Here is a 25381-nt window from a genome sequence, read left to right as displayed (position 1 = left end):
CACGAAGCTGACGTATTCGACTACCTTCAAATTCCACCGGACTGAGCCAGGATCTAACTACCTAGTAGGGGTCAGAAGGTCAGCGCTCTAACATCTGAGCTACTCAGCCCGACCCAAGAATGTGGCAGTTTTCCTTATTATAATGGAGCATATTTTTCCTTAATTTAATTTTCTGTCATGATGTAAAGTACTAAGGTACTAGTACACGGAGAGAAGCTCTAGAGAGAGGAAATTTTAATGTTACAGAACTTTAAAAATGTGTTTATAACTAAAACATAATTCAATATTTCGTTAAATGTCCGTAATGCTCCCATTGCCGCAACTGTATCATCGAATTGTTGTATGTTATTCCAGCTGTTGACATCGGTGCACTCATCCGTACTATCGACCACTGAATATTTCAGCAGACTTCTGATGGTATTAGAAGCTTACTTTACATGAAAAGCCGCCTGGTAAGTTCATAGGTCATTCATTATTAGAAGGGAATTTAAAACAATGCTTGCAATGTAACAAAGCCCTGTCTATCCGCTGAATTATTCAACTACCACTGGTGGACCCACTCTACGTCACTAACTTTCGACCACGGATATCAGCGGTAGCTGTGTTACAGTTACATTAGCAACACTGACTTACTGATGTTCATGGATCAATTGGTGATTTGGAACTGAAAATGAGGTTATTTATTTCTACATGAATAACATTATAATTTTTCCCGTAATCTTCGAAATGATTGCCTCATTTTTCTCTTTTACCTCGGACTTAACACTTAGTTACAAATTGTTATATTAAAATATAATATTTCGTTTATCTAATATTAATTGTTTGTATATAATTGAGTGTAAATATAACTTGGCGACTTCCAACGAAATAAAATTCAAAATGAGTGATTAAACAAATAAATGACGATACTACTACAACTAATAATGATTGTACCGGTTGGTACACCTATACGCCGCCCATTTGAATTTTCCGCCTTAAGGTACTTCTCTACAGCTGAAACTCTGAACTTTGAAACTGAATTAATTCAACCGTTTATCAGACGATGTCACTGTGTTAATTTCGAATTGTTTTTGTTTACTAATTATCAAGAAGTGTGGACATTCTCTCACAGATGTCTCTACCAAAAACTATGATCATGCACCCTGGTGCGAAGTGAAGCAACTTTTCTTGAAGATATTTTGTATTCATAAGTTTGTTCTTTACTAAATGTTGTTCTTTCATTTGTGGGTTGGCAATATTAATCTTTCTTTCCGCCAGTTTTGAAATTAGCCAATCGTAAATTTCTGTCATTCATTTTCAGCCAATGGCGTCTTTCTTCCCCAACGTTGATGTGTAACTGTAAGCTACCCAATAAACGACTGTGGGTGTGTCTTAATCATTCATACCGGGCGAGTTGGCCGTGCGCGTAGAGGCGAGCGGCTGTGAGCTTGCATCCGGGAGATAGTAGGTTCGAATCCCACTATCGGCAGCCCTGAAGATGGTTTTCCGTGGTTTCCCATTTTCACACCAGGCAAATGCTGGGGCTGTACCTTAATTAAGGCCACGGCCGCTTCCTTCCAACTCCTAGGCCTTTCCTATTCCATCGTCGCCATAAGACCTATCTGTGTCAGTGCGACGTAAAGCCCCTAGCAAAAAAAAAATAATCATTCATGAAAGATTTCGAATTTTCCCCGAGAGTATAAAAACTGCTGATTTTCCGGGCTCTCCGCCACTCGTACAACAGTTAGCTTAGTGTATGGAAGTATAGCAGGAGGCGGGAAGCGCCTCATTCATCAGCCAGCAGCTCTTCTACAAGGTAATGGCCTTTTAACATCTTTATTTCTTGCTAGCTCAGCAGTTTAGCCCTCGGGGAAGGTCCGAAACTTTTTCAATGTAACCTATCTTTCTAAAAATGTAACGTGTGCCGGCTTATGTAAAAGTTTCTTATTATTTAACTGTAAATCGGGGATAGAGAGTGATTTCCCTCTAGAGCTCCCCTTCATTTTGAGTTGAGGTGACTACGTTTTCATAACCGATTTTCTACTCTTAATGTATTAAAATTTTCTTATATGAGTCACCTCCCTACTTTGGGAATAGCCCCTGTGTCATCGGCCTAGTGCCCCTTAGGTTTTATAAGGTTTCATATAGGAGCGCAAGCTACGCCTCCTTCATATTGGTATTTTGGGCCATTTAATTAACCTATTATTTTCCATTTTAGGCCCTGTAGGCTGGGTACGAGATACCCCTGTTTAATTCTTGTAAGTTGCGCCTCGATGGCAAGTGATTGTAAAGCATTGTATTGCCTTTAATAGGCTTGAAAGATTGAAAGCGGGTCAGCTCTTTCTGGTATTTTGAAAGGTGCCTCTAGGAGGCTTGACATTACTAGGTGGGAGCAAGTGCTCCATGTAATTAGGGGTTTTCTGCCCTTTGGTAAATTGTGGTTGTGAGCTGGGAGCTCAGGAATTATTGATCTTGGGGCTCGTAGCCCAGATCTTGAAATGATCCCCTAAAACTTGTGTTTTCGCTTGTAAAATTATCATAGTACTTGTGTTTTTTATGGTTAGTTCACCTAGTGAAAGTTTGTTAAATCGTGTTGTCTATTGAAAATATAACCTTTATTAAAATTTTAATTCATCTTTCGGACTTGTAGTTAGACCCATTCCAGCCCGCACCTTCTTTCACCTCTGCATTCCACGGATAACTCCGTAACAACAACAACAATAATAATAATAATAATAATAATAATAATAATAATAATAATAATAATAATAATAATAATAATAATAACTAATTTGCTGAAAATGCGGGTACATTAGGGTTATCCCTCAATTTAGAATATTAATAACAACTAATAATAAATGGTAGAGCATAAAAGGTTCCACTCGGATCGTGTTCATAGAGTTGAAAAACGGGTATTCTGCTGAAAACCAATAAGCGGGTAGGATCTGCACCTAGGTTCTTCAATAAATTCTCCACAAATTAAAAAAAGATTGTGCTTGTTGTTTAAAGGGGCCTAACACTGAAGGTCATCGGCTCCTAATAAAAAAAGAACCATCTATATTTAGATCTAACCATTATGTATACTTAAGCACTTCCTCACCACACAATACATATAAGATAGCAACACACTCAATAACTATTTAAAACTGCTGGAAGACTCCCTATATACATTCTACAATCCTACAATAAAAGGAAAAGCAGTGGGAAAATGACAGCGAGGACTTCACAACTATTTATAGTCAGCCCGATGACGAAAATTTACAAAGCATATATTTAGATAATTTCCCTTCACTGTCTTTGTGCATCAACACAAATTACCCGCTACCACCATCAACACATGGTATAACACTTTAGATGCTGTACCTCTCTATCACTGATGCCAATACTTGGCTTTAGAGACACTTTCGCTTGCACTTTCGACCTCCCTTGGTCAACCTTTGTTCTTTTTCGCTGTTAATAGTATGCCTTTAAACCGCGTCATAGATTAATGAAAGTTTCCATGCGATACTAAATACCAAGATCAGTACGTTATCACAAGAGTTGAGTAAGTCAAACAACACTCCTCCGTTCGTCCATAATCAAGCGTACACTAGTTGATATTCACCATCACGTAGTAGAGTTCCTGGATCAAGTTCTCCAAAAGTATTTGGGCTTCTTCATTCTCCATCCATCATGAAAATCCAAGATCCTGCCAGCTCTGTCCAATCACGTGCCGAGGATATCCAATGCCATGGTCACATTGGTACACGTGTCTAAAACTCGACCACGCTCGCCGAAGATGACTTGAGGATATGCATGTGTCAGGCTTTAAATACTTCGTATCCCTCATAAAGTTTCCCGTGGGTTGCTTTTCCAAACCTGAAAATAGCTGTGTGTTTTCCAACTGTCTGTACAAAACATACTACTGATACTAACATGGAGAAGTTTCAGCTTCAAATATTCTGACATTAATGTACCAACATTTTTTATTTATTATAATATAGTTATATAATATGCTGTAAACTCCCTCTGGGTGGGGGACGCAGACGAAGAATACGCACACGGTATCCCCTGCCTGTCGTAAGAATCGACTAAAAGGGGCCCCAGGGGCTCTGAAATTGGGTTGGCGACCACGGGGCCCTTATCTGAGTCCTGGCATTCCTTCCACTTATGCCAGGCTCCTCACTTTCATCTACCCTGTCCGACCTTCCTTGGTCAACTCTTGTTCTTTTCCGACCCCGATGGTATTGGAGCGCCCGAGGCTTTGGGGGTCTTTCATTTTTACGCCTTTCGTGGCCCTTGTCTTTCTTTGTCTGATGTCGGATGCCTTCTTTTTCCTTTATCCCCTCTCTCTCTCTACCCCTTGTGGGTGGGGGACGCAGACATAGACTACACCCACGGTATCTCCTGCCTTTCGTAAGAGACGACTAAAAGGGGCGACCAAGGGATGATGAGATTATAACCATGAGATTACTTGTGATTACGTGAGAAACACCATGGGTCGACGTTACGTGCGACTAGTACCACATTGCGAGGGACCACGTTATATAGGAGCAGTACCATTCTGTGCGGAACGTTAAGCGTCGCTTGTGAAAGAGGTCGTCATGTGTATTCCACTGTGTTCACTATGGTCTGCGTTACCTATTTGTTGTACCCCATCATGTGCAATACCATGGGTCTACGATGCCTGCGGTTAGTACTACTGTATGAGAAACACCACGGGTTTGGCTGACGCCCGTAATTAGTGCGACTATTTGAGGATAACCATTGGTCTGCGTTGCCAGAGAGTAGTATTATTGTGTGAGGAACATCATGGGATCGTTTTGCCTGTGGGCGTTGCCATAATGTGTGGTGCACCGTGAGTCCACATTGCCTGTGATTAATACTACTATGTGAGCGACTCCAAGAGTATACGTGGCCTGTGATTAGTTTCACCAAGTGAGGAACACGGCGGAAATACCGGCGTCCGTCATTAGTACACCTAGGTGAGGAGCACCTTGGGTCTGCGTTGCTTATGAGTGGTGCTCGTATGTGCGAAATGTCATATACCATGGGTTTACATTACCTGTGATTAGTACCACCATGACATTGTCGGAGGAACACCATGGTTCTGCTTTACTTGTGATTAGTACCATTGTTAGGGGCCGGTGACCTGGAGTTTAGACCTCTTTAGATAAAAAGCATCACCCCAGTAATTAAGACATTCCGAATTCGATCCACTGATTGTTTTTGTTTCACGATCATTTTCTCATCACCATTCATTTTAGATTCTAGTCTGTGGATACATTTCGAAGTTTGAATTTTCATTTCGTTACACCTCATACAATTAGGGACCGATGACCTAGCTTTTAGTCCCATTTAAACAACAAATATCATCATCATCATTATCATCATCATCAATATGCCGTAATAAATCTAGCGTGAAGATGTGATATGTACCGCCAAAGTGTCTGTAGTATAAGATGTATCGAATAACAACTGATAAAAAAATTTATTTAGAAGTGAGCCATATTTTTGAGTGTCGAGTGAGTTAATGTCACTTTAAAAATTTTCAGTGTTTCAAAAGCGCTTATGAAAAGATATATAGCGTACCTGAAAAAAATACACTGTTAAACAAAAAATAACTCATTTCAATCTACAATAATATCCATAGATTCTATCAAACCATTTTAAATCATGCGATTATATGTACAGTATTGTTTACGTCTTGTCAGTGATTACGAATTGGTGATGTTATTAACAAGTACGGAAAAATAATATTTGTATTAGTTCTCCCATTGTCATTTTAGTAACGCTTGGAAACTTTTCTCCACTTGTCTTAGCTCCTAAGTTCTTTTACGTTCAATAACTGTATTTGCAATGGAAAACTACTTCTGGTTAAGGATCCAATCTGGCTCTAGTGTGATCGCCTGGTAGACAGACAGACAAACCTTTGCTGTTAAGTTACTAAGTGACACTGGAGGACTACTACCATGATTATTTGTTCGTACTTGTTCATAACATCACCAGCTTAACCATTGACACTTCATATCAGAAAGAGGCTCATGTTGTATGCTAGTCTGTTATATTCCTGTGCATTGCCTATCATTAACATATTAACCGAGCGATTTGGCCACGCGGTATGGGGCCCGTAGCTGTGAATCTTGCGTTCAGGAGATCATGGGTTCGAATCCCACCATCGGCAGACCTAAGGTGGTTTCCGTTGTTACCCATTTTCACACCAGGCGAATATTGGGGCTATGGCCGTTTCCTTCCCAATTCTAACCATTGACCATTCCGCCGCCGAAACCCTTCGATGGGTTAGTGCAGCGTTAGACCACTAGTAAAAAAACTGGGTAGAGTTGTACAGGATAAGCTCAAACATGGAAATGAAGTGTTTCCGTTCCCATGTCCATATAACATTGTCTTCTTTTATATGTGAGCACCCCTGTGGGTGGGGGACGCAGACAAAGAATACACCCACGGTATCCCCTGGCTATCGTAAGAGGTGACTAAAGGGGGCGAACGAGGGATAGTGAGATTAGAACCATAAGACTACTTGTGATTAGTGCCATTACGTGCGGAACGTCATGGGTGGACGTTACTTGCGACTAGTACCACCTTCCAAGGAAAACCATGGGTGTACGTTACATAGAGGCAGTGCCATTATGCGAGGAACACTACGGGTCTGGGCGTTGTTTGTGATAAGCGTCATTATGTGCATTCCACCGGTCAGTTCCATTGTGTTTGGAATGGGTCTGCGTTACCTATGAGTAGAACAACTTTATGAGAAACACCATGGTTCTACGTTGCCTGTAATTAGTACTGGTATGTGAGAAAAAGCACGGATATGGCGGGCACCCGTGATTAGTACCACTAGGTGAGTAATACCATGGGTCTGAGTTGCCTGAGAGTAGTACCATTATGTGAGGAATACCCTGGCTATGTGTTACCCGTGGGTGTTAACACAATGCGTGGTACACCGTGGGTCTTCATTGACTATGACTAGCACCACTATGCGAGCGACACCATGAGTCTACGTTAAATGTGACTGGTACCACTTTACGAGGCACACAATAATTCTGCTTTACCAGTGATTAGTACCATTATGTGGGGCCGGTGATCTGGATTTTGGACTCCTTTAGATAATAAGAAGGCGTATCATCCCAGTAATTAAGGCATTGTGAACTAAATCCACTGATTATTTTTGTTTCACGTTCATTTTTTTGGCCATCATTCGTTCTAGATTCTAGTCAGTGATTTATTATGGTAAGGTAAGGGTTATTCTGCCCGAAGGCAGGTCCGAACCTCCGCAGAGGTGTTCCTGAGCCGGAGTTTACATGCGGTAGGGTGGCCAGTTCCTTTCCGCTCCTCCATTCCCTTACCCCCCCCCCCCCCACCAGCAGCGCGTGGCAACCCATCCAACTCCTGATCACGCCCAATGTTGCTCAACTTCGGAGATCTGACGGGATCCGGTGTTTCAACACGGCTACGGCCGTTGGCGATTTATTATGAGGTTTTAATTTTAATTTCGTTCACCTCGTACGATTAGGGGCTGATATCCTAGCTGTTAGGCCCCTTTAAACAACAACAAACATCATCATCATCATCATCATCATCATCATCATCATCATCATACAAATGAGGAAAGTTTCCTGAGCGTTTATTTGTACCTTATCGTTACGCGCTGTACAGTCCATGCCAAAATATATTAAACACAGAGCAAAAATGACAAAAGCCTTGAAAGTCTGTATATCTTCTCGTATGGAAACATTCTCTAGGACGCTCCGTCCGACTGAGTGATGTGAGAATGAACGGGAGTGTTCGGCCGTAATGTGAGCTCAGTGTATAGACTGAGACGTAATTGTCCCGAGCATTCTTTGTGTTCGCCTTCCATTGTGCGAGGTTGTCTATGACAGTGTCCTGGCAACGAACAATGCGCTCCTTTGTGAACAGTGATTAAGTTACATTCATGTTATCTGTCTTCTACCAGGCGCGTAGAGAACCCAGCACGAATATGCGATTGAATAGCAAGACACCTTGACCTCCTGTTCACAGAGTCTACAGAAGGCGTCGTGGAGAGAAGGACCGAGGAACAATGAAAGGCCGGAAATTAAGATAAATACCGGGTAAACATTTCGGAAATAGTCCATGCTATTGAATTATTTTTTAAAATATTGAAAACATTTCTTACCAGAGAAAAACGGAAAAAATTAAGCAATTTCCTTAATTGTGCTGAAAGTTGAAGTTCTGGATTCCGTGGTTCAAATCCCGGTCACTCCATGTGAGATTTGTGCTGGACAAAGCGGAGGCGGGACACGACTTTCTCCGGGTACTTCGGTTTTCCCTGTCATCTTTCATTCCAGGAACACTCTCTACAATAATTTCATTTCATCTGTCATTCATCATTGCCCCAGAGAAGTGTGACAAGCTTCGGCAGCGGGCACAATTCCTATCCTCGCCGATAGATGGGGCTTCATTCATTTCATTCCTGATCTGGTTGAATGACTGAAAACCGGCTGTGGATTGTCATCTGTTAATCTCATGATTGTTCATCCCTTAGAAAGAAAACACTGCTTTCAAGAGGAATTAAGTAATTGACCCTATTTGTTGACTTTCTATGAAAGAGCAGGCACAGAAAGCTGGCCTCCAAATTTCTTTCGAAAAAACAAAGTACATAACCAATATCCGTATAGCACCTCAACACCTGAACTCCTCCCACAAAAACATTTACGCTGGCGTGCCACAGGGCAGTATTTTACGCCCAAATCTGTTTCTGCTATATATCAATGACATTCCTCGCTCAACAGACACTCTCACAGCCATATACGTCGACGACACAGCCATTATGGCTAAAAGTCAAAACCCTGACCTTGCCACACAACATGTACAACAGCACCTACACAGACTCGAACCCTGGCTCATAAAATGGAAAATACAAGTAAACCCTCACAAAACAAAAGCAATACTCTTCACCAGGAGACACGCACAACCCCAACAACAACTCACACTTCATAACCAGCCCATACAATGGGACACAAGCCACAAATATTTTGGAATTACCCTAGACAACACTCTACGACTTCAAGAACACCTCCACAACACTATACAGCGCGCCAGACAACACATTTTAATGTTATACCCACTTATACACTTAAGAAGCACACTATCTCAAAGAAACATAAAACTAATTTACACAACACTAATACGGCCCATACTTACATATGGATTTCCAGCCATAGGTTTTCTCCCAGGGACCAGCATATCTAAAATTCAAGTCATCCAAAACTGGCTACTCCATCTAGCAGTCAAAGACTACAGAACCCGTACAGTAGACATACACAACATCACGAAAGTCCCGTACATCTTAGATTACTTAATTAAACTCACCACAAACTTTTACAACAACACTCAACTCGTCAACAATCCACTCATTCAAAACTTAGGACATTACGAACCCGACCGACGGGATAAAATACACAGACTCCCTAAGTACATCTTCTTAATCAAAGACATACTAATCAACCCAGATTAACCACCAGACATGCTCAGACATGACTCTAAATAAAGTCCACAGTTAACTGAAGGAACTAATCACAGATACAAAAATCACATTATATTTAAAAGCCGTTTTTTACATCCTCTGCTCCTGCATTACGAGCAATAATACTAACATCAGAAGTGCCCAATAACAGCCGACGTGGCGAGACGTGGTCACTACAGGCGGGAGGCTGCTTTCGCCCCTTCCGGCAAGATGCAACTAATTTTAAATGCTGGACTCAAACACCCGCCTATACTTATTTAACCTAACAAAAATAAGAGGCGCAAATTTCACGGTGCAAGCTGTTGCAACACCCACGCAACATGAGCGTAGACAGTTCCTGAACAGGATACTGATCAGTACTGTCACACTGTGTCAGCCACACAAGAATAACTCATACGAACCCTGGCCACCTCACATACATATCCAAATCTCCTAAATTGTTAAAAACATAACATATATTCTCTCACTCACTCTAATTTAATACACATTATAATTTAACCTCACATTAATATAAAATACACAAACTTGACCGACAGAGGAGCGCACCGGTATCGGTACCTCACATAAAACTACCTCTTCGGAGATAGGTGCACATGCAGATACCTAGGGATCCTCAACACCTAACAACAGACGAAGCTATAATAGTAGACTGTTTCAGATATCTTGGCGAGATAGTGCAGGTATGGAATGGCGTATGGCTTTTAGTGCCGGGAGGTCCCAGGACGGGTTCGGCTCGCTAGGTGCAGGTTTTTTGATTTCACGCCCGTAGGCGACCTACGCGTCGTAATGAGGATGAAATGATGATGAAGACAACACATACACCTAGTTCCCGTGCCAGGAAAATTAACCAATGGTGGTTAAAATTCCCGACCCTGTCTGGAATCGAACCCGGAAACCCAGTGACCATAGGACAGCACGCTAACCATTTAGCCGTGGAGCCGGACATAGTGCAGGTGAAAATTAGAGAGAAAGAAGCTAACAACAGCAGACGAGAGAAGATGAACGTAGCTTTACGTAGGACACATGTCCTATACAAGGAGAAAAACAATGTCAAGAAAAGCTAAACTCAGACACTATAATAAGCAGGGAGCACACTGCTTCCGTTCCGTTCAGTTCAGTTGACCTTGGAGATTTGCTTCACGTGTAAACAAATGTCCAGCCGCCTACTGCTTCAGTTCCGCACGCTTCAGCATTTCTCGCCCACCATCCGCTCAGTCGAGCTTGTCCTCACAAGCAAAGTTGACGGAAGGTAGACCAACGTGCGAGCGTCTAGTGAAGTGTGTTATTTGAGTAAAATGAGTGCGATCAACGAAGAACTGCTGATTGAAGTCGTAAAAAGACATCCTATTCTTTACGACCAGAGTGACAACAGCTATCATGATATGGCAAAAACAAGGAATGCGTGGGAGATGATCAGCCAGGTCGTAAATTTTTCAGGTATCTTTGTTATTTCCTTTGACAACAAGATATTTTTAGGGGTGTACGCTATTGTGCTAAATAATAATAGTAGTAATACTACGACAGAAAAAAGCTTTTATTAACTTATGTTTTACTGTGAAGATAATTTAAATACATATTAACACAAAACAAATATAAAGTTCAGTTCCATTACACATTGGAAAATCACACAAATTTAGCCATCGTGTGTGTGATTATTTCTCATTTAACACTGAAACAATATCAGTTGGCGCCACGATTGAATGCTCTGTCTTGCCATGGTACTCTTCCTTGAGGAGAAATAAAGTAATCGGCAATTTTTTTCCCTAATTTCAAATGCCCTCCTCACGTTATTACCACCAATCCTTGATAAATTTTCAATTGCTAAAGGCACTTCGTTGTTCTCCAGTTCACCTAACTGCCAGGAACAAGAATCATTATGTAGTTATGCAAGACAGTTGTGGCCATAACAATTATTTCGAGGTGCTCAGGGGAAATGTTGAATTTTTTCAAATAAATTCGGAATTTCTTCGTAAGTATTCCAAATGCATTTACGCTCACCCGCCTAGCGCGACTGTGCCTGTAGTTGTAAACTTGCTTTCTTTCATCGTTTGCCAGCTGAGTACCAGGAAATGGTCGCATAACATTTTGTAACAATGGAAAAGCTTCATCACCAACAATAACATGGGGCAACAGAGCATTCATTCCTGGCAATGGTTTCTCCCCTGGTAAATCTAGAGTTTCGTTTATCAGTCTTCTTCCTAAGTTGGAAGCCCGAAAAATGCCACCGTCACTGTTTCTCCCATAGGCTCCTACATCAACTGTAATGAACCTATATTCTGCATCCACTAAAGCTAGTAACACAATGCTAAATTGCTTTTTGTAATTAAAAAATAAGGAGCCTGTGTTCGGCGGCTTCTCAAATACTACATGCTTGCCGTCGATCGCACCAATGCAATTTGGATATTGCCATAAAGATGCATACCCTTCCTCAATATTTTGCCAGTGTTCTTTTGTTGGTACTGGCATGAAGTCCTCTGTTAAGGTATCCCAGATAACTCTGCAGGTCTCATATACGATTTTGCGAACTGTTGACTCGCCCAGTCTATAGCTGAATGAAATACTGGCGAAGGAATCTCCGTAACCAAGAAACCTGTAATTAAGATATAAACGTGTGCCCTTAAGCTCAAAGGTTCGAACTCAATGTACACCTATTGCTAACAACCCGACACTTACAATATATACTTTTCTTTTTTATTTCGGCTGTCGAGTGCAAGAAAAAATTGAATTCTTTGCGAGACAATTATAGAAAACATATGAAAAAGCAGAAGACAAGTGGCCAGGCTGCAACAAGCATGAAACTGTGGAAGCATCAAGAATCTATGAGTTTTCTCATCCCCTTTTTCTCTGAGAGACCTCAGCAATCGAACATGCCGGCTGAAACCCATGAAACAGAGGAAGAAGAGGAATCGGTAGACGAAAAGTGACAGTGAGGCAGCAACTCCGTCCACGGCTTCTGTGCGTAGAAAGAGGTCGAATACCTCTGTAGCTGATGTGCTGGACAATTTTTTAAATGTAAAATATTCAAAATTAGACAGAAAGCCCGCGGATTCCTTAAAAAAAGTATTTTGAAGCCCTGGAAGAAACTGTTCGATCGTTTAAATCTAGAGTTAATGCTCTTCTAACGGAATTTGAGTTAAAAAATTTGACTGCTCCCACAGACGACACACTGGTTTGAATTATCATTGATCTTTGTTATTATTATTATTATTATTATTATTATTATTATTATTATTATTATTATTATTATTGTACCGGTTGGTACACCTATACGCCGAACATTTGAATTTTCCGCCTTAAAGTACTCCTCTACAGCTGAAACTCTGTATTTTAAAACTGAATTAATTCAACCGTTTATCAAAAGATGTCACTGTGTTAATTTCGAATTGTTTTTGTTTACTGATTATCAAGAAGTGTGGACATTCTCTCACAGATGTCTCTACCAAAAACTATGATTATGCACCCTGGTGCGAAGTGATGGAACTTTTCTTGAAGATATTTTATACTTATAAGTTGTCCTATAACTAAATTTCGTTCTTTCATTTTTGGGTTGGCCATTTTTGAAGTTAGCCAATCAATAATTTCTGTCATTAATTTTCAGCCAATTGTGTCTTTCTTCCCCAAATTTGGACGTGTAAATTTTAGTTAGCCAATAAAAGCATGTGGGTGTGTGTTAATTATTCATGAAAGGTCTCGAATCTTCCCCGAGAGTATAAAAACTGCTGACTTTCCTGGCTCTCGGCCACTTCAACAACAGCTAGCTTAGTGTATGGAAGTGTGGCAGGAGGCGGGAAGCGCCTCTTTCATCCGCCAGCAGCTCTTCTACAAGGTAATGGCCTTTTAACATCTTTATTTCTTGCTAGCTCAGCAGTTTAGCCCTCGGGGAAGGTCCGAAACCTTTTCAATGTAACCTACCTTTCTAAAAATGTAACTTAGTGCCGGCTTATATAAAATTTTCTTATTACTTTAACTGTAAATCGGGGATAGAGAGTGCTTTACCCTCTCGAGCTCCCCTTCATTTTGAATTGAGGTGACTACGTTTTCATTACCGATTTTCTACTCTTAATGTATTAAAATTTTCTTATACGTGTCACCTCCCTAGTTTGGGAATAGCCCCTGTATCATCGGCATAGTGCCCCTTAGGTTTTTTTAAGCTTTCATGTAGGAGTGCAAGCAACGCCTCCATTCATCTTGGTATTTTGGGCCATTTAATTAATCTGCTCTTTTCCACTGAGGCCCAGTAGGTTGGGTACGAGATACCCCTGTTTCATTTGATGTAAGCGGTGCCTTGATGGCAATTTGTGTAATAGTCTGGTATTGCCTTTAATAGGCTTGAAACATTAAGAGTGGCTCAGCTCTTTCTTGTGTTTGAAAAGTGCCTCTGGGAGGCTTGAGGTTAAACGTTGGGGACAAGTGCTCCTTGAATGAAGGGGTTTCCTGCCCTTTGAATAAATGGGTGTACCTTGGTAATGTTGGGCTAGTAGCTGAAGGATTGTGTAACTGAGGCTCAAAGCTAGAACTTGTAATGATCCCCTAAAACTTGGGCTTTCGTGCTCTGGTTTATAATTATACCATGTACCTGATTTTGGCTTGTTGATTTGTTACTTGTTGAATTTTGAAAGACCGGGCGAGTTGGCCGTGCGCGTAGAGGCGCGCGGCTGTGAGCTTGCATCCGGGAGATAGTAGGTTCGAATCCCACTATCGGCAGCCCTGAAAGTAGTTTTCCGTGGTTTACCATTTTCACACCAGGCAAATGCTGGGGCTGTACCTTAATTAAGGCCACGGCTGCTTCCTTCCAACTCCTAGGCCTTTCCTATCCCATCGTCGCCATAAGACCTATCTGTGTCGGTGCGACGTAAAGCCCCTAGCAAAAAACAAGAATTTTGAAAGTCTATATGAAAATTGTTAAGTTCTGAAAATATAACCTTTATTGAAATTTTAATTCATCTATCAGCTTTGTACTTAGACCCATTTCAGCCCGCACCTTCTTTCACCTCTGCAATCCACGGATAACTCCGTAACAATTATTATTATTATTATTATTATTATTATTATTATTGTTATTATTATTATTATTATTATTATTATTATGATGCTATTCTTCTTACATGTAACCTTAAATAAAATACGAAAGGAAATCATTACTTACTTCATTGTTACTGCTAGTCGTTCACCAGGTGATATTGGTTTTCTGAAATTTGATTCCATTTTTTGGAGGGGTAGCACACTTAACAACTCAAAAACTTCAGGCTTGACATTCTGAAATATTTAAAGAATTTGTCCTCATCACGTAGCAAGTCTGGGAAGAGAAGGTTATATTCACCACACTGTTCCCTTTTCAAATTTATTTCATGTATCCAAAATCTTCTTTCTTTTCTCTCTCCTTCTTCGCAGGCTAATGCAATAGCTATAATTTCTCCGTCTTCGGACGAAGAGCTCGACATTGCTACACACGCTGTTACAAGCCGGTTTCACTGACTGGACGTTTTTTCTCGTTGCTTTCAAGTTTTGTAAATGGAACAGAGTGTCAGCTACTTACATTATTATGTGCTTTAGAATTCCATCGTTCTCATTTGAGGTTTGGGATACACGGACAGCCTTGGTAGCCCTCAGTATACACTGCAGACAGACGAGCAGAGAAAAAATGCAACGTTTTCGTGCTACAAAAGAAAAGCTTCCAGAAATGCCTTATAGTTATACTTGACGTGGTCTCTAATGGCCCTAAACGAAAAGAAAAGAAAAAATATAAGGTTTGATGAACAAGGGAACAAAATAATGAAATATCGTTAAAAACCTGTCGCTTATCAAGGGGATTAAATAAGGAGGGAAACGTACAAACTGATGAAGACTTACTTTCCTGCTTGAGAGCAACACCGCCTTGGAGCAAGAAAAGTAGGATGTTAATTTTATGTGACATCTGATATCGTTATTTGTAACATTACAAACTCACTAGAGAATGGCATCAAATGAAACAAGTTAGCAGTATCTTCAGAAGTGCAAAAGTGGCCGTGATAATTTAAAAGCATTGTCCAATATCGAAACAAGTATAACATTTCTTGAATATCTCCTTGAATGGGCTAGTTGTTAATTATCTGGTGACAAATGAATGCATTTTGATATAGTATAAAGAGAGTATTTTTTTCCTTTGAACATACATACATCACATACATTATCATTATAGACTGTTATGCCTTTCAGCGTTCAGTCTGCAAGCCTCTGAGAATTTACTAAACGTCGCCACAATCTTCAATTTGCAAGTAGTGTTGTGGCCTCATTTAGTTCTATACCTCGTATCTTTCTTTCTTTCTTTCTTAATCTGTTTATTGTCCAGGGTTGGCTTTTCCCTCGGACTTAGCGAGGGGTCCCACCTCTACCGCCTCAAGGGCAGTGTCCTGGAGCTTCAGACATCGGATCGGGGGATACAACTGGGGAGAATGATCAGTACCTCGCCCAGCCGTCCTCACCTGCTATACTGAACAGGGGCCTTGGTGGGGGATGGGAAGATTGGAAGGGATAGACAAGGAAGAGGGAAGGAAGCGGCCGTGGCCTTAAGTTAGGTACCATCCCGGCATTTGCCTGGAGGAGAAGTGGGAAACCACGTAAAACCACTTCTAGGATGGCTGAGGTGGGAATCGAACCCACCTCTACTCAGTTGACCTCCCGAGGCTGAGTGGACCCCGTTCCAGCCCTCGTACCACTTTTCAAATTTCGTGGCAGAGCCGGGAATCGAACCCGGGCCTCCGGGGGTGGCAGCTAATCACACTAACCACTACACCACAGAGGCTACCTCGTATCTTTAAATCGAAATTCAATTTTAAAGAACATACTGTACCCTACAGGGCACATCAACGCTGCAGGATCATACCTACCTGCTCATCTGCTCTTGCATACGGGCACCAGCTCAGCTGCAGTCGGCAGAAATGGTCGATAGTTGGGTTCTTGTGACGAGAGGATCATGGGGGCTAGTACAATTACATCAAACTACGAAATGAGGAACACTTTCGCTGTGATCAGAATTTTTGAGCATAAGTTTGTATTCACAACACAAGTTAATTACAAGGATTGCACCTGTAGTGCCAAAATAAATGCCCCAAAGGCTCACGTCTACAGTTCAAAAGAAAACATAATCTGGGTTATGACGTTGTGCTGAAGTTTGTCGATCTGTGAACCGGGAAACGAAACGGATGTATCCCCAACATGGAAAACATCATCACTATGCCTGCGACATAAAATGACATGATGGTAGAACTAAGGATACCCGCAGAGATTACCGCTATTATGAAAGTTTCCTCCCATATCGGGATATTTATATACACAAAAATAGCAGCACAATAAGTGATACAAATAATCTCAGATAACCTACTCTAGCGACCTCAATGACATATTTACATTGACGTGAACCAACGTCCACCAAGCAGAACTTTGTGTCAACAGGGCAATCATAACCGTAGCATAGTGCCAAGATCACATTAGTAAAATACGCAACCCTAAGAATGCGAATCGCACAAGAAAGGAAAAGGAGGTAAAATGGTTAAAATAAATGACGCACTGTGTTTGCAAAATGCTCCTCTGCCAAAGGAGAATGACCTACCTCCAGAGCGATTTAAAAATGGCCGAGCTCACCCCAACACAGAGCAGGCGAACATTGACCCGCAGTCTGGCCTGGAGCCTCCCCCTACATCAAAAAAAAACTTGTAAACAAACTACCGCTAGACGTCTTACCCTACATTCTTTCACAAAGGGACTTTCAAGCTTCTACTCATAGCCGCAAATGGCCACAAAATAAGTGAGGAAAAACACATCTCACATCACGCACCTGACTTCAGTTAACCACCCACACGGGTCGCAGTTGAATCACATAAAGTGTTCTACCATACTATCACATCAAACCATCACCGTCAATATGCGGCGCGTCAACAGTAACCTTGGGGGTCAGAGGTTCAAACCCAACGTTTGACAGAGTAGCACAGAGTCGAATAGCGTTAAAACCTGCGCCTCCGCTATAGTTTACGCCCGTCTAAGGCACGTAAATAGAGCCACTTAACTAAATAAATACCATCAGCATGCATGCCATACATTATGCAGGTATGTCTGCCCTTCCCCCAGGGATATAATGGGAATTACACAACATGATCCTAATCCTACAAGGGACATGTATACAACTGACCGACCCGAAAGAAAAATGTCCGGTCTATCGTACTCAAACAATATGTATCAACTAGGCACACTACCTCTTGCCGCGTTAACAAAATTACATCATTGTCTGCTTTACATAAAGAAAAGAAAACCTATCTACACTTACCCTTTAGATATATCCAAACTATCTTAATATGCAGCCTGATGGGCCACAATCAAATCCTATGTCCATATTTACAAGTTTAATTCTAATATCTCTGCGTGACACCTTAACTCTACCACATGCCTAGTATCTCATGGTCCACTTATCTCATTATGGTGATCTCCTCCTCTCTCCCTCCGGGTAGGCTATCATGATTTAGCCCATCACGGTAGAGGTATCAGCCAGGGTCGATTCTTGGAGTCCGGTCTTCCCGCCCCGCTGGTCCATGGTGCTGTCTTCTTCTTGAGGGATGCCTCGTTCAAGGTAGCGTCTTCGAAGCCACGTTCTGAAGTTCTTGCACCTCACTTCCCTCGGAATATCTCGACTTCTTACTACAATGAAATATTCACTTTAAGCACAACGCAACATTCTGGACTTCATTTAGGTTGAGCTAGCACACAGCGCTAACACTTTGTAATATACATTCCTCGTCCTCCATTCTCGTATAACTGCATACTCGCTAACTTGTGCACTATGCCACCAACTATTTTCTGCTCTAGAGACTATCCACTCGGTTATTGTGTTTTTTATGCCCGCTTAATTTGGATTCAACAGTCTATCAGAGGATAAATATAGACCTCCCTAGCCTATTGTCCACACTTCCTCGGCACCTCGGGAGCTTCGCCCCTACTGCTACTTATCCGAGTCTATAAGTACGGCGTTCTTTTGTTGCTGATACAATTAACCACACGCGATCTCATTGATAGGTATCTGAACATCGCGCCACCTATAAATCCACCACCTGTAACTCTGTAAGTCACCGATCCACTGGATCAAAGTTATCACACAGCAATAATTACACACTGTCTTTGTTCTGAACAAAAGGTTTCTGGCGCAATCTAGGCAGACGTGCGACGCGTACTGGCAGCAATATGATCGTCGACTGGATGATCTCCCCTCATATCACTCAGCTTTTATATGAGGCAACACACCAAAGGACGCCAGGGAAAGCCCCGAGAAACAACTTGAGTCTGGAATGTGGCCACTACAGAGCTTCCCGCGGTGGTTCTGCTTGCTACATATTTATTAATCTAATTCTATGTTAATAAACCTAGAGGTATCTATAGCTTCGTAAAATTCTGGCCATCATTTCTATCTTTTTATATTCCTAAGAAACCTTCAATTACGGGAATTACGACACAATTTCCGTAATGTGGTGGGCCTGTCTGTTCCCGCTAAAAATCTCTGTTAAGATGGCAGGTCTCTCCCCCAGACAAAATCCCATCTCTCTTTCTTTCTTTCTTCCTCACATATTCTTTCTTCGTCACACATGACCACGCCTTGCCTCGGGAAATCACCTTCTCGATTCCCGCGCTCCATATAGCATCACGCCTTCACAAGCGGCGTCCTACTGCAAAATTTTTACTGCGTTAAATATTCATTCTCGCGGTTAAATATAATGGTACAATACTTTAATTTTTCTTTTTTTGCTACTTGCTTTACGTCGCACCGACACAAATAGGTCTTATGGCGACGATGGGACAGGGAAGGGCTAGGAGTGGGAAGGAAGCGACCGTGTCCTTAATTAAGGTAGAGTCCCAGCATTTCCCTGGTGTAAAAATGGGAAACCACGGAATACCATTTTCAGGGCTGCCAACAGTGGGGTTCGAACCTACTATCTCCAGAATACTGGATACTGGCCGCACTTAAGCGACTGCAGCTATCGAGCTTTAAGTTCATTGCATTTGATTTTACAGTTTCCTTCCTCTTATAGACTTTAGTAATTAGTCTATTTTAAGTAGACCACCTGTGATTTCTGAAATGAAAGTGACCCTGAAACACAAAAGCTTGGCCACCACTAACACATGGCTCATCGGATGTAGAATTACCGAAGCCATTGTAGCGACTGTGTCGGAATGTTTCCTTTATCGGCTGACGTCCATCCACAAATTCCGCATGACTGCCAACAATAGAGGAAATTTAGTTCTGTTCCTGTGATCACGGACAATGTCCTCGGGATAGTCGGTCACTCTCTTGCTATTTGCAATTCATGAGCGCAGCAATGAGAACAGCTTATCACCCACCACGCATTAGATCAGCCTCGCAACCAGCACTTATGGACTTTACTTTCTAATAGTGTCCCTTCGTTAATTATGAGCTTTTTTCGCATTCATACACAACTTTATACTGAAAAATCCCAGTAGGCGTCCATTGGAACAGTACTTTCAGGAAGTATTGATCATGAATGAAAAATAAATTCTACTGTAGCTTACTTAATACGCAACTTGGGAAGGAGGGGGGGGGGGCAGTAATTTGAACTAAGCTGGAGTTGAGGTAATTGTCTTCCCTTTTTTCTGTCCGCCATTTGGGACCAATATTATTGAGGCTATTGGTATCAAAAGAGCAATCTCCAATTTTCGTCAAAATTGAGTTACTGACAGTATTGCTCTCCACGAAACTACTGTATGTTGTTAGTGTCTTTTTGCAAAAATAAATAAAAATCCTATCGTTTTAGGACATGGAAATACAACTTTGCTTTCAAACAAATGAATTTCCGCCATCTTTTGGAATCAAGTGGGACAACTCCATAACTACCAATCAGCTCTTTCCGTTCCCAACATATGGTGCCATATTGTTTCAATGCAGTTAAAAAGTGAGACTTCTCTGCTACTTTGTCGGATTTTTAGTTATATTGGAGATATAATTGGTGTATTGAAACTAGCAGGTGTATGCATAATTTTTGACGGTTTTTTGCGATGAAGTAAAAACGTAATTTTCAAGGGACATTCATTTTTTGTTTATTCAAAATATTCGCCATCGGCTTCTACACTTCACCCATCTCTCAGGTAATTTATGAGCACCATGCCACTGCTTGTCTTTCGTGGCACACCTTTCGTCCAGTGGTTTTCCAACTTCCTCGAAATTGCTGAAGTGCTGCTCTGAGAGCGAGTGCCCCACTGATGCGAAGAGGTGATAGTCAGATGGCGCCATGTCGGGGCAGTACGGGAGGTGCGCAAGGATGTCCCATCCAGGCGATTTCAAGGTGTCTTTCACTGGCTTTTCTGTGCGAGACCTCGCATTGTCGTGTAACAAACTAACTTTGCCATGTCTTTTGGCCCATTCCGGTCGTCTTTCGATCAACGAGTGATTGAAATTACCGGTAATCATTTGTTGGCGATGGATTAACGGTTTCACCGGGCTTGAAGAGTTCATAAAACACAATAGCGCTCTGGTCCAACCACTGCCTTTCACATTGAACTCACCACGTTTAAATTGTCGAAACCATGTCTCACATGTTCTAATCAATGGAGCGTGTTCATTGTATGTTTCTACCGTCGTACGGCAGAGCGGTGTGTCGCTTGTCAGTTGGCGTGGGAGCAGGATGGTGGTCTCGGAGAATACGAAGAGAGAACAGTGACTGAATTCCCTTCTCCAAATTAATATATATATATATATATATATATATATATATATATATATATATATTTAGTCTTATATATAGTAATTATACGTTCTAATGTTTCTTTGAGGTAGCATGGAAATCACGTTGCTCTTCAATAAATTACTCTATCGGTTACTATACTGCCAATATCTCTCTGTTCTTCTTAATACTGTAACGTATCTCTCGTGTCTCTACTTACTGGCTTCTGAAGTTAGTGGAGTACAAGCTCGACTAAATCCCGACGACTCTTTTCTTCCTTATTTCATAGCGCTACTGGTCGACCTGACTGTCGGTCTCTCTGCTCCGGCTACTTGCTGCACTTGACTCTACTACTCTGCCATGACTGTTTTCACTCACTGGATTATCTCCTCTAGCTACTCTCTTATACTCTATGCGCCGGCTGACTAATTTTTATTGCCCGATAGCGGTGTCTTTCTTAACTTTGCCGTAAAGCTATGTCTGTTTATATTTCCCGGACCTTTTGTGTAACGTTTTCATATCTGTATTTACTCCTAATGAACAATCACTGATTTCACTCTGTGGCTGTCGCAAACATGTTTTCCATGAGCCTGTACAATTATATACATAGATGTTTCATAAAGCTTATCAGCGTTTCCTGTACAATTCCATTCTGGTCACAAATATGCAGGTTACGTAAACCTCACCCGTTTTCATCAACTCTCAGCTCGATGTTCCCCCTGTGGGTGGGTGGGTGGGGGGTAGAATAACACCCACGGTATCCCCTGCCTGTCGTAAGAGGCGACTAAAAAGGGCCCCAGGGGCTCTGAACTTTGGAGTGTGGGTTGGCGACCACGGGGCACTCAGCTGAGTCTTGGCATTGCTTCCACTTACTTGTGCCAGGCTCCTCACTTTCATCTATCCTATCCGACCTCTCTTGGTCAACTCTTGTTCTTTTCCGACCCCAACACTATTAGGTTTGCGAGGGCTAGGGAGTCTTTCATTATCACGCCCTTCGTGACCCTTGTCTTCCTTTGGCCGATATCTTCATTTTTCGAAGTGTCAGATCCCTTACTTTTTCTCTCTGATTAGTGTTATATAGAGGATGGTTGCCTAGTTGTACTTCCTCTTAAAACAATAATCACCACCACCACCACCTCAGCTCGATGTTGGCCGGAGTTGACTTTCCACATCCTTTTGATTTCGATGCCGCAAGTGTTCGGGCACAAACGTCGACAGGATGGCTGAACGATACAACACAGACGCTAGTGTTTGGCGAACTCAACTTTTGTGTGTTGATAGGTTAATGTCAGATGAACAAAGTGACGTATGCATCAAATTCATACGCTGCATACAGTTCGCTGGCGCCGTCTCTTAGCGAAACCAGAAAATAATTTTGTTTTTGCTAGGGGCTTTACGTCGCACCGACACAGATAGGTCTTATGGCGACGATGAGATAGGAAAGGCCTAGGAGTTGTAAGAAAGCGGCCGTGGCCTTAATTAAGGTACAACCCCAGCATTTGCCTGGTGTGAAAATGGGAAACCACGGAAAACCATTTTCAGGGCTGCCGATAGTGGGATTTGAACCTACTATCTCCCGGATGCAAGCTCACAGCCGCACGCCTCTACGCGCACGGCCAACTCGCCCGGTAAGGAAAAGACTTATGCATACACCTGGTATATGAAGGTGTACGAACATGTTATATTATCAAGACAAGCTGTAAGTTTCTTCGTAGTGTTCTTGATGGATACGATGGCACAAAACTTGACAGCTGTGTCAATTACAAAAGCGAGCAATTTGATCCGGGATCAAAGGAAATGGAAATCAGTTGTTGCTGAATAACTGAGGTACAGTAAATTAGCCTGTGCAGAGGATGAACAGGGAACCCCCATGTTGAAACCCGCAGGGGTGATGAGAAGACACGAATATTCTGACCAAACAATGAAATCCTTAGTGTATGTTAACAGCGCGTGGCCTGGTGCAGATATTGCTTGTTGACTCCGTATTGGCGACCTGTGCGTCTGTGAGAATGGAGCCTTACCTATGACGAATTTAATGCTGAAGACCCAGCCCCGAGTCATCGGAATTAACCAATGAAGGTTAAAATCCTTGACCGGGCCGGGAATCGAACTCGTGACCCTCTGAACCTTAATCCAGTATGCTAACCTTCAAGCCATGGAGCCGAACAGTGTGCGTTGAATCATACTAATGCCGTAATAAGTCAAGGCAGATAATGTGCTGGCCTTATGAATTAAGCGTTTTTCCATATACATAATATTATTCGTCACTTTTGCAACAATATTAAATAAACGTACCTTAAAGTGCCATTCCTGACTTTTCAGTTTAGTGTAAATAATGTAAATAATATTGTAATGGCAGTTATACTCAAATAAAGAATGTAGGTATCACGATTCTGTACGTTATTAACTGAAAGATCTCCATGCAAGTTGATATAGAAAGGAGAAAGATCCACGAAAATCGTTCATTTCTCGGTGTGTTGTTCTTTCCTTAGTGACCAGTATTTCTTCGTTCTTTGTGATCTTTGTTTCCACTCATCTTCGAAATGAATAGGTCTGGATTTTAATGTAGAATTGTGTTCGACCCTTATATTTACGTCTTGACTTATTACTTTAGTTGTTCGATCGAATAGTGAATTTTCTGTAAATTTTAATTCCTTTTCTGTTTCTTTAAAACAGTTGAGTTTTGTTTTGCGGTTACGGAAGAAGTCAAAGATTTGTTTGTTTAATCTATTAGAGTTTGAGAAGAAGACCATAAAAATTGATCCTTCTTTTTCGCACAGTATCGGAGAGATTTTCAATTTTCTCGTAGAGTCTTTCATTCTTCATGTATATTATCTTTTTATCCACAAATGTTGCTCCCATAATATTTCTTAAATCTTCCTTTCCTTTATCTCGAGTTTCTCCATCTGGCCTTTGAAATTCATGTTCAGTATTTCTGCTGCGTAACGTGCTTCTGGTTTAATCACTGTTTTATAATGTTTAATTTTGCCATGAAAGGAATTTCTTGTTGTATGTATCTTTTGTTATTTGCAAGGTCAGTTCATGTTAATTTTTCCTAGATTCCATTATTTTGCATTCCACAGCATTCCAGATGTTAACTCCCACAGAGATTCTGGAAGTCTTTGTTCCGAATGAGTAAATCTGTCGTCTGATGGCCAAGCAGGCATCAATTTTTGATGGTGAGGCGGAGTCTCTCATGGTGCATTGGCACTGCCGGTGGCTGCGGTTGGCCTGCGCGGTGGCCTCCGCGGTGTGCACTAGCCAGCGTCTTGGTAGGTGTGCTAGGTACCAAGTGATGAGCCCAGCCTAGCACACGAGGGCGAAACGCTGGCAACCAGGAATGAGTTAGCTGGAAAATGTATAATGTCCAATAACGGACCATTTATATTGGTATTATAAATTTACTCATTCGGAACAAAGACTTCCAGATTCCCTGTGGGGGTCAACATCTGTTGGTTGTTTGTCATGATTTCGGTTTTTTTTTTCGAAGGAGATGTAAAGACCTGTTATTATTAATATTATTATTAAATATTATTTTCTTTTCTTTTCTTTTCTTTTCTTTTCTTTTCTTTTCTTTTCTTTTCTTTTCTTTTCTTTTCTTTTCTTTTCTTTTCTTTTCTTTTCGAATTGAGCCTCTATGGACTGCGTGTTAATAACCAATCTCATTTTCAGTGTCTGTGTCTTGTTCGTCTGCCGGCTTTGACATCCTGCCAGTATCTCTTGAGCCCGTCGATTAGTGCTTTCTTTCGCTCTTCTGGTAAAGGGACTCTCCGTCTTCTGATAGCTTTTCCCATCATTCTGAAACTAACCATGTCATCCTCCGTAATGCTCACCTCTCTCAAATCTTTCTCACACTCTTGGAACCATCTCAACTTTGGTTTAAGAAAATTTCAAATTTTGTTTGTGAGCCGGTCATTATTCATATGGAATATGTGCTCATAAAGGAACAATCTTCTCTTTCTAATTGCTGCTGTTATCGGTTCCACCTTCCTGTATACTTCTTTATTGGATTTCAGTTGAACCTGCCCGTCAACCCATCTGTTCCGTAGTACCCTGCTTTCTCATTTTTGTAGCTGATTGACTTGTCCTTACCGATTCATGAACAGGGTTTCCGAAGCATATAAGACTTCTGGTCTAACAACAGTGTGGTGATGAATTAATTTGGTTCCGAAACTCAGGATAAATGCTTCTAGTGAAGTGGGAC

The sequence above is a fragment of the Anabrus simplex genome, chromosome 4 (genome assembly GCF_040414725.1).
Source record: "Anabrus simplex isolate iqAnaSimp1 chromosome 4, ASM4041472v1, whole genome shotgun sequence".
In the NCBI taxonomy this organism is placed as follows: domain Eukaryota; kingdom Metazoa; phylum Arthropoda; class Insecta; order Orthoptera; family Tettigoniidae; genus Anabrus; species Anabrus simplex.
Note: the sequence above shows the minus strand (reverse complement) of the source record.